The sequence below is a fragment of the Pinus tabuliformis genome, chromosome 4_1 (assembly GCF_031772625.1).
Source record: "Pinus tabuliformis cultivar Carrire ecotype Pingquan chromosome 4_1, CPIR1, whole genome shotgun sequence".
NCBI lineage: Eukaryota > Viridiplantae > Streptophyta > Pinopsida > Pinales > Pinaceae > Pinus > Pinus tabuliformis.
In genome coordinates, this window is record NC_142303.1 from 602,512,667 (window position 1) to 602,523,669 (window position 11,003).

Below are 11,003 nucleotides of genomic sequence, written 5' to 3' on the forward strand. Positions count from 1 at the left end.
ACCCTTACCTACCACAGGCTTGGTGTGGGTTCTTGAAGGGTTTCCACTTCTCCTATCGCACACTAAGGGTTCTAGACTCCATGTCAAGGATGCAAGAAAATCTATGGCACCTGTCAAGGGTTTCCAGGGCATTTGGCCATTGGAAGGGACTTATAGTCCTCCTCACTAGAGCCCCTAGGGTAAGAATGGAGGCTACTGAAAATGCAAGGCTGAGACACCTCTTATGTAGAGGTAAAAGTCTTTAAGGTTATGAGAGGGAGTTTCCCTCGGCATCAACACATGAATCATGTTGGTGCACACTATAGAAACTATTATGAGTTGTAAATGTGGATAAACTTCTACAGATGTAGGCCCTATCAACACACATCCTCTATGTAACCATTATTCATTGATAAAATGGGTTCTTATGCTAGAATTTTTCATATGCTTGGTGTAGATATTTGTAGACCTTTTAGTGCCTTCAAGGCTTTACTACATATATTATTTATTCAGTCACAACAAAACACATTCATGAATTTCTTAGCACACCATTATAACCCAAAAAGGTAACCCAATCTTGCTTATTAAGTGTAGAAATTTCATCTTATACTATTTAGAATATTAGTGATAGAATGTTGTCCTATGTTGTTCTTTGCAATAAAATGCCCAAAATAGGAAATGAAACAAACATTCGATTTGGTTACACATACCATTTCAATCTAGAAACACAAACATGTATTTATGAGTGTTGTAGTTACATGAGAGAATTGTTATACTAAGTCCATGAATCACAAGCCAAGTCGTTTGAGATTGTAAATCAAACCCTTGCACAATGTTAGGGGTTGTAGGACCTACTACAACAGGAATTATGCCACTTTAACATGAAAGGGTCTCCATGTTGCTTGTTGTCAAGAAAGTGCTTGACACACACATATTATTTGCAAGAAACTTCTATTGAACATCCTGAATAATGTCAGCTCATGAAACATAACTTCATTGGAGGATGAAAATGACTCCTCAACAATATCAAGCCACATATATCATTTGACCTATGTTAGCAGTGAAACCCAACGAAGGGCTAAACCGAGGATAACATCAACTCTCAATAGAATATAAATACTTATCAATTTTCATTAAGAACATGAAACACTCATATTCATTCACACATATTTACATGGGTCATAACCAAGCATTCAATAGATAAACACAAGTGAGCATATTTTCGTGCAAACCCTCAACATATCACTCATTCATAATTCAACATGAAAACCATACAAGATTTTACAGAAGGGAAATTATCTTGTATTATAATGAAGATGCGAAACTAGAAATTCAACTCTCCACCTAACCGTAGACAAGCTGCAGCCAAGCTAATTGTAAATGTCACCCCCGGTCCATATTCCAAGGGTCTAAGGTGGCCTTGTTCAAGGGAATAAACACTAATCTTACCAACTAAAACAGGGACTCCAGAGGTTCGTCTTCCTCCACCCACCAAATTCTTAATAAATCGCCAATGCATAGGGATTTCCAATGGCCAACTACATCTACCCTCTAGCTATCTCATGAAGGACAAACAATACTCAGAGAAAAACTAGAGGTGGGATGCCTCTCCTCTCTTTTGCATTGCAACCTACAGCTCGATCCATTTTCTTGATGGATTTGAGCTCTCTTCTATTGAATGAATCCCCCACATGAGTCTCTTGTCTTCCTTAGAATGAAAAATGAATTCCCCCCTGAATGAATCTCCTCTCCTTCTATTTTCTATTATTGCACAACTCCCTACCAGTACCATGTCTTTGATTGACTTTCCTGCCCTTTTACTGTTTGTTTTGGATTCTTGTGGTTTCCAAGTTAGCATGGGCTTGTCCCTAGTGTTGTAGCCAATTAATTTCCAACAGAAGTCCCATTCAATAGACCATCCTTGTGCATTCAGTTCTCAACAACCATCCTTTAATGGTTGTCATATACTTTAGACTTTTCTCCCTTCGGAAAGTAAGTTGAAATTCCCAAGCAACTAACCTCCGCAAACCTCTTGGAATCTATGTCTCTTACTCATCCCATTTAATTTTTAATAATTCAATTGCATGATCAAATTACATGGCCAAATCGATCCATTCATGGTTGGGCTATTACATCATGGTTGATTTCTATAGCGATGTATTATTAAGAAAGATTGTGAAGTTGTGAAATTGACCTCACATTGATTCACCCCACCCTCTCAGTGTGATATTTGGTCCAACAAGTGGGATTAGAGTAGGTTCCTTTAGGAACATATAAATAATAGAAGGTCGAAGAACAGGAAGAAATGACCGCTACTAGACGAATAGGTAAGCCCCCATTTAGGATGAATCCAATCATGCATTCTGGAAGAGAAGGATGGAAACAAATCTCACCTCTTTGAGAGAAAAAGTTTGGAAAATTTTTAACACAAAATATAAAGTCCCCATTTCCATTACGACAAATGCAACATAAAAATAAGTTTACACATATAATGCACAAGATAAGCATGCTGTTTTAATTGGTTTGGCAGAGTTTGAATTCGTCAAAGTAATGCAGTGCAAGTCATCTCATGAACTATGCAATAAGCTTCAAACTTATTATGAAGGATATAAAAAAGTTAAAGAGGTTAGACTGCAAGTGCTCAGAGGGAGATTCAAAATTTCAAATATGGAAGAATATGAGGATATCACCTCATATTTTCTTCAAATATAAAATATTGTCAACTCCATTGTAAGTTTTGGTGAAGAAGTCAAAGAAAGTTCTGTTGTTAGAAAATGATAAGAAGACATTTCAACCCTTGAGGAACTAACAAACATTGATAAAATGACAAGAGATCAACTCCATGGAACTCTTTCATCATATGAGTTAAGAATCAAGGAAGAAAATAGTCAAGGAAGCAACTTTCAAGGTAGAAAAAGAAGAGAAAAAACAAAAAGATCAAGATGATTAGAATTGTGATGAAGAAGAAGCCACATTTTTTTGAAATCTCAAAAGAGGAACCGATAAGTTTAAAGGTAAGTTTCCTTTCAAATGTTTTGAATGTGGAATAATTGGTCATTATTCATCTAAATGTCCTTATTCTAAGATTAATGAAAGTGATGATGAATTGAGATTCAAACCTAAGTATCAAAAGAAGAAACAAACAAGAAAGAAAAGGAACTTTTACTATAAGGAGAAAATTGATAATGAAAGCAATGCAAACATGACCTATGAAGAAATAAATGAAATAGTATTCATAGTTGAGGTTGAATAACCTAAAGAAGAAGTGGATCTTCAAGGGAAACTTAGAAGTGCATTGAAGGAAAAGGGAATTATCAAGAAAAGAGAAAGTCAATTGTGTTGGAGAATCTAGTAGGGGAACTAATCAAACAATTCTCCTTATCCTTAATAATTACTTGTGAAAATTAGTTAGCTTCTTCATGTTCTTTATTAAATTATATTCATCAAATAATTATCAAGAGCATAAACCATAGTGATCATAAAACCCAAAGGACACAAAATATAGGCTCCAAGCCATGGCAAAACCCCTCCAAGGGCAAAACCCAAAAAAAGCTCTTCTCCTCTTATAGAATATGATCAAATGAGAAAATAAAGACCCAAACACTTTGACCAAAAACCCTCCAAGCACTAAGTCATCCATCCTTCAAATCCCTTTCATGAAGTCAAAACCAATTGTAGTCAACAAGAGTCAAACCTTATCCAAACTTGCTCCAATCTCATATTTTGGCTCCCAATCTTGGAACTTCAGACTTGCAGTGACTTCATAAACTTTGGCTTGCAAATATAAGCCCCCTGTAGTAGAACATAAACCCTAATCGTCACATGTGTGACCATAAAATTTAGGATTTTGTCCTCTTTCCTTTTCTAGGGTTCTTCTTCTTGTGTTCTAGTCTCCTCGTTCTTGTTTTCCTTATTGTTTTCTTATATATCAAACTTGTGAAGATGTGTATTAAAATGAGTTAAATATCCTTCTATGTATATTATTTTCCTTGAGTTCGAATACCCCTCTCCAGGCCAACTTCTCATTGGTAGGGCCAACTTATGCTTGGAGGCTTATTTTGACTTTATAGACTTCAAAATAAATTATTTTTCATTTTACAACTTTCCAAATTGGGTCTTATAAAAATGATATTGACTCTCTTGACTCATGAAAAATATTATTATGACGTGAAAAACCATTGAAGCATGAAGAACATGCTTAACCTAGATGACCAATCAAAAGAAGCATGAAACCCATGCTTGAAAATAATATTTTTCTTTCTTCTTTTTCTTGTAACATAATATATACATAATGATAGTACAATGGCAATTATGATGAATGAAACTAGTTACATTTTCCAACACTCCCTCTTAACTGGGGAGGTATTCATAATTGTACAACTGGTACAAGGATATTCTCAAACTGAAGAGTTCTCATAAGAAGACTCAGATTGATAAACCACATTTTAAGCAACATATCATAACCAACATTGTCAACATAGTAAGTCCTTAACCTGACAAGCTCTATTTATATCCGAGCACAATGCTAGCAGGTTTTGCATGAGACACCACACTACCTCTTAAGGTACATACCCCATATAGATGTTCACCAGGTATGTCCTTTTAGGACTATTCTTATCTTGGATTCCCAATCCTCAAATAATTTTAGTCCTCTGTGACCACTATTGTCTTGGATACCTGTCCAATCCTCAAAGAGTGTCGCTAAACAATACTAACTCCTATCTTGGATTCTTTATCCTCAAGTAGTATTAGTCTCATATGCTTATTCAATCCTCCATTTTCCTTCCTAATTCCTTCACAAATACTTACGGTGGTTAATCCTGGTCTAGTGTATGATACATGGAGAATATGATGTCTTTAACATCACTCCCTCTAAACCTAGAGAGGAGATCCTCATTCCCTCTTGATTGGGGAATAGATCCTTGCTCCTTCTCAAATATTTAAGGAGGATTCTTACTCCCTCTAAAGCATAGAGGAGATTCTTTTACTTCCTTTGAATTGGGAATATTTCTAGTGTGTCTTCATTAATACATCAACTACTATTCCTTCATGGAGATACTCATGTAGCTACATCACTCATCCTCTTCTTTATATCTTCATGAGTTTGAACTTTCATATTTTTGGATGTAGTGGATCTAAACTATAATAGGATTCGAGCCATGAATCTTTCAAATCACATTCCTTTATCAAATAAAGGCATTATATTGAGCCCACTAAAGTAGAGCTTAATCATATCTCCCTAAACATGAAAATGATCTTCATTGTCATAAGGTTATTTTCTTGTATTCTTACCTTTCAATCTCAAGATGATGTAAACATCTTGAGCATATATATTAACAAAGGCCACCACCCAATCTATATATCCATTGAGTTCAAGGACAATTCTTGTAGATGTAGTTTCCTCAACTTCCATTATGTTCTTCTACAATATCCTTTCAAGTAGCAAAAAACATGTATCAAATAGATAACCAAGACATCAATATCAAAATTACCTCAATATGATGGCCTCTTCAGATTCTAATTACTTCTAATATCAACATTCTTTTGCATGGTATATCTTCATCTTTTACTAAAGATCCTTATCCATGTTAAATACTTGTAATCAAAGTGACCATGGAATAAATTGACCAACTAGTTGCAATTTTTTCTTCCTTGGAGTTGTCATTATCAACTCTCTATCTTTCTTCAGGAAACCATATTTGATGTTGATCAATATTATCATTTTTAATTCATGTCATCTTGTGGAAATTTTTTGATGCTTAGACATTCCATAACATACCAATATTCTTATTTCAATGATAAAGTAATCACATGAAAGTCTTATTGAGCATATTATTATGATCGATTCCTTCTGCAAGATTCTTGTACACATGAATTTTACCTTCTAGATAAGAGTTAATTAATAACATGCATACCTTTGCTTCCATACACACATCTAGCCATTCTTTCTTTGAATGATCTTTCTTCCATCCTTATCAAAGATAAGATTTCCATCCTTAAGAGTAGAAAGAATTCATTTTTTTCTTTCAATCTATCATTTGACCATCTGCATGCCTTCATCCTTCAAGATTGCAGTTTCAATACTAGATGGAATACATACTGGTCATGTCATAATGCTTATTAAAAGAACCTTACTAAATGATGGTTCTTATTCTTGCAGGGTTATTTTGACTTTCTAGACTCAAAATAAGTTATTTTTCATTTTACAACTTGCCCAAACGGGTTTTATACAAATGATATTGAATATTTTGACTCATGACAAATATCCTTATGACATGAAAAACACTAGAAGAATGAAGAACATGCTTAACCTAGATGACCAATCAAAAGAAGCATGAAACCCATGCTTGAAAACAAATTTTTTCTTTCTTTTGTTTCTTATAACATAAGATATACATAATGACATGAGTACAATGATAATTATGAAGACCAAAACTAGTTACATTTTCCAAAAAATTGATGCAAGACAAAAGTCTAAATGAAGACACTATTGTTTCTCTCAAAGTTGAACTAGAAGAAGCAAAAAGAATACAAGAATGTTTATCTGAATAAATAAATGAGAAGGAAAAAGTATGTGAAATATTGTAAGAGGAAGATGTCTTCTTAAGAGAAAAATTGGAGAAACTCAGTTCAAATTTCAACAAAAGTACTGAATCTCTAGATCACATTATTTGCATACAAATATCTCTAAGTATTGTGTATCAATAAGGTGAAGAATTTAAGAGAAATGATCCCTCATCGAATGAACGAAATCCCAATAATATTGACCATACTTTTATAGAACCAAGCAACAACTTGCTTGAAGATATTAAGCAAGAAGAACACCATGCCAAGCATTTTCACTTTAATAAATCTCAAAGAAATTCTAGAAAAAGAGGAGTACAAGGAATCAAGATGAAGAGAAAGGATCCACAAGTATAATTGATGCAAGAAATAAAATGAAAATGGTTCATAACAAAGCATCCACAAATAATAATGGAAAAGGTGTCAGTAATCAACAAATGAATATGGCTCATGCAAGGGTTCAACAACAAGGAAACATGACTACTCCAAGGAGCATCCTTAGAATTTCAAGATATCCTTCTATATCCAAGTATCAAAATAAGTTATTTGATTATTTTTTCTTATGTACAAAGTTTGAACACAGAACAATATTTTTGGACCAATGACATGGTTAGGTATAGAGGATAGGATCACATACCAAGATGGAGATGTGTGGGAAAAAAAGAGAATGCCTCGGCCATATCAGCAAGTATTGAAGCTTGATGTTGAATGTCATATATTTCACAATGAAGGGCACATTGCTGGAGATTGCAAACTTAAATATGGATGGTAGAAAAGATAAATATTTCCTACCAGTGATGGTAGATGGAGAATAGGTCAAGAAGGACCTCGATTGTTTTTAATTTCTCAAATCTAATTCCTTGAAGAAAGCTTCTTCAATGTCATAACTATTTTTCAAATCAAAACTTGAAGAAGCAATCATAGTGTGAGGAAAGTATGTGGAATATGTTTTGATGGTGATATATCATATGTAAAAAAAATAGGCATATAACAAATTCCTATAGATAAATAAAGGAGCATAATCTCATGGGGGTAGTAGGAAGTGTCAAAAGCGCATAGCAAAAACATGATCTTTGGGGGGAGAAAAATCACACAATCAAAGCATGGTCTCAGTGGGAGACTATATGTTAGAAAGAAAGGAGAATGGTTCATGACAAGTCCAAAGGATCGTACATAAACATGTATTCATAAAGGATCATTAGCATGACAAAAAAATTATAGATATCCATGACCCTTTTCCATTGATGTCAAAGGGAGAGAGATTGCAGACATTGATGTAATTGGGAGAGATTGCAGATGTAGTAGGGTGATATTGTATGCTCTTTAATTATATTTATAGCAGGGAGAAATTATAGCACTTCACTTGGAGCTCTTGATTTGCTTTGACATCCAATGACCATTAACGTCTAGGGGTGTTTTCATCGATGACAAAAGGGGATATTGTTACACATGGTGTTGCATTTAATGACAACAAGATGTCATTTTTATCAAAGGGGATATATGGACAACAACAAAATGACCATCCTTGATGATCAAAGAATTAGTAGGACTCTTTGTGGAGCAGTATGACAGATTGACCTTTCTTAAAGTCTCAGTACATGAGGATATGGGTGCTTGAATTTATTTGAAATATTATTGAATTTAAGATGCTCAAAATATCATAAAAATAACATGGTTTTGTACTGATCATTGATACCTTTAAAATGATATATTTTTCTTAGAAAAACTCCTCCCAAATGAGAAGTTACAAACAATTGAAAATCAATATTATTTGGGCCCAAATTGACAAGCCAAACTTTAAGGACAAACCCAAAAATATAATTCATTAAAAAATGTGCAAGTTTAGAGTGGACCTACCATTAAGTAGATTGATCAATGATAATTATTGTGTGGACTTGAACACTTGTTAATGCCATTAAAGGGTGTACAAGTATTGGGATAATCAACAATATCATCAATAGGTCAATGACTAGGTCGAAGAGAAACAACACAATTTTTAATGAATGCACTAGATCCAATCAAATGATGACATGTGGAAAGTTTCTATTAGGATATGATGTTGAGTGTGTTTCCACTAACATAGAAACACATGGTACCATGAGGAGCTACCATGTGGCAAGTGAAAATGGCATTTTCAACTATCCAATGGGCACAAATTTGGATGACACATTGCCCACTCAGGGTGTGCCACATGGAAAGTGTGACATCGTAATGACATTTTTGGTTGAGGGGGCTTGACCCAGGTTCAAATTGTGTTGCGCACCAACAAAAACATCAACTACATACCCTTTCGGAAATGAACTACAAGTAGATCGCAGTCTCACCTGAAGCTGTTATGGGAGGGTGCAGAACTAGGTTTCCACAACCAAAGGGATATCCGCGAAGTGGTGCCATGCAATTACTTCTATTTTATATCAATCTTATAAATTTGTATGCATAATAACTTTGAGCAGATGACTAATATAAATAAATTCATAAACTTCAACACATAATAATATATCTTACAGTTCTTTGCATAATTCAGTAAAAAGCACACATGACTAGATACAGAACAGTAGACAAATAACAAGTACAGAGGTTCAATACTTCACAAAAATTCTTCTTTATTAAAAATATCTTTCAATTACATTCACTTCTCCAACTTGTGCACTCAGCTATAGGTGGTCTACGCACTCAGCTGAAGAATCTTCAAGGTCTCTGCGCACTCAGCTGCGGAGCCTTCTCCAAAACTATAGATTACAGACGCGAAAACAGAGATTCACTTATACTTATATCATTCAGATTCTAATACTATCCGATTACAAAGTATTACATATCCTTTTATACAATTAATATATACAAAAACCATGGTCCACATACCATGGATACATAAAAACAAGGACTACTACCCAATACCCGTTATAAAATAAGGGCTTTATCCCATCCCTAAGGCCCTAAAAGTCTACCCGATGAATATTTCTTCACCAATTTTGTGTGGTTTGCCACTTATTTCGTGGGGTATTTTACCCAAAATTTGGACCAAGTTGGGCCATGCCTAATAGACCCCCAACACTCACCCATGACTCATCCCTAGTCACTCAGCTTCGACACCCTTGATATTTGTTGTGATGTCGTTGTATATTGCATTGTACTGTTGGATTGTTTCTACCATCAAATTTATTCATACTCCGCTTCCTTTAGAAAAGCTTCTGTATCAAGGTCAATGGTCTTCTGCAGTAGCTCTGCTTCCCTTTTCTTCAATTCCTTCAGCCGTTCATCCACTTCTTGTGAAATTTGCAAGGCTTCCTCCTACCACGGCTGAGTCCTCGCCTGTAAGATCTGCGCTTTCCTTCGTAGATCATCCATTTGTACCTAGAGGTTCTTCCCTTCAGAAATGTTGTAAAATCTCTGCAAGATTGGTAAGGTCTTTACAACTGCCAGGATCTCATTGTGCTTCTTTTGCCTGGCATGCAGTTCCTCCTCAATCTTCACGACGTTTGGATCCTCCTATAGTGAAGTCCAAATCTGCATCGTACCATCAAGCAACTTCCCACAATCTGCCACCATATTTGATATGCCTTTCATTGTTAAGCTGAGGTCCTTTAATTTTTGCTCCTGAACCTCTGGTGGTGTACTTGGCTGCAATATTATCTACCACTCCGATATCTATACCTCATAGTAAAATTTTAATTTTGCGAAGGAATTCATTGAGTCTTTGATCATAAGCGCAAGCTTTGCGAACTTCTCTGCTAGTGCTTCATCATCATGGTCCTTCATGTCTAGAACTATACTGTAGGTCTTAGTAATGGCCTTCTTCAATTGTTCCAATTGTTGCTTTCCTTCCTCCCTTTCCTTGGCCACTTAATTCAACTCATTTTGTATTTTTCCTTTCTTTTACTCCGCCTTTTATTTCACCAGCGTCATATGCTTCTCTTGTTCCTACATCTCTGCGGTGATTCCTTGATGAAATTCATGTAATACTTGAAGAGGTAACACAACGATATTCAACTGGACATTGTGCCATGTCTTGGATCACTCTTTATCATAAATGGTAAATCTTCTGATACCTCAGCATCCCTGTGGTGTTCTTCGTGTTCCTACCCTTTTCCTTATGTTTCTTCTGGCTCTTCGATGACATGTTTCTTACTTGTACCTGCACCCTACAAGGTACCTCTCTCTACACCATCTCCTCCAACCGCTCCACCAGGTGGAGTCATCCATTCCTCTGGCCAACTCTTCACTATCGTGAGGAGGTCATCTTCTGTTACTAGATATGGCAATGGATGCCATGTCTCTGCTGGGTCCTTCATCGCTTTCACATATGCCCTGTGAAAGTCTACCTTAAACTCCACTATATGACAATACTTCTTGTACAAGCTCGGTGACAGTTTGGGATATTGATTTACCACCGTATGTAAATCCATCTGCATCAGCACAAAAAATATTCGATTCTCCATTGCACGGGTTGGCTCCTTTGTAAA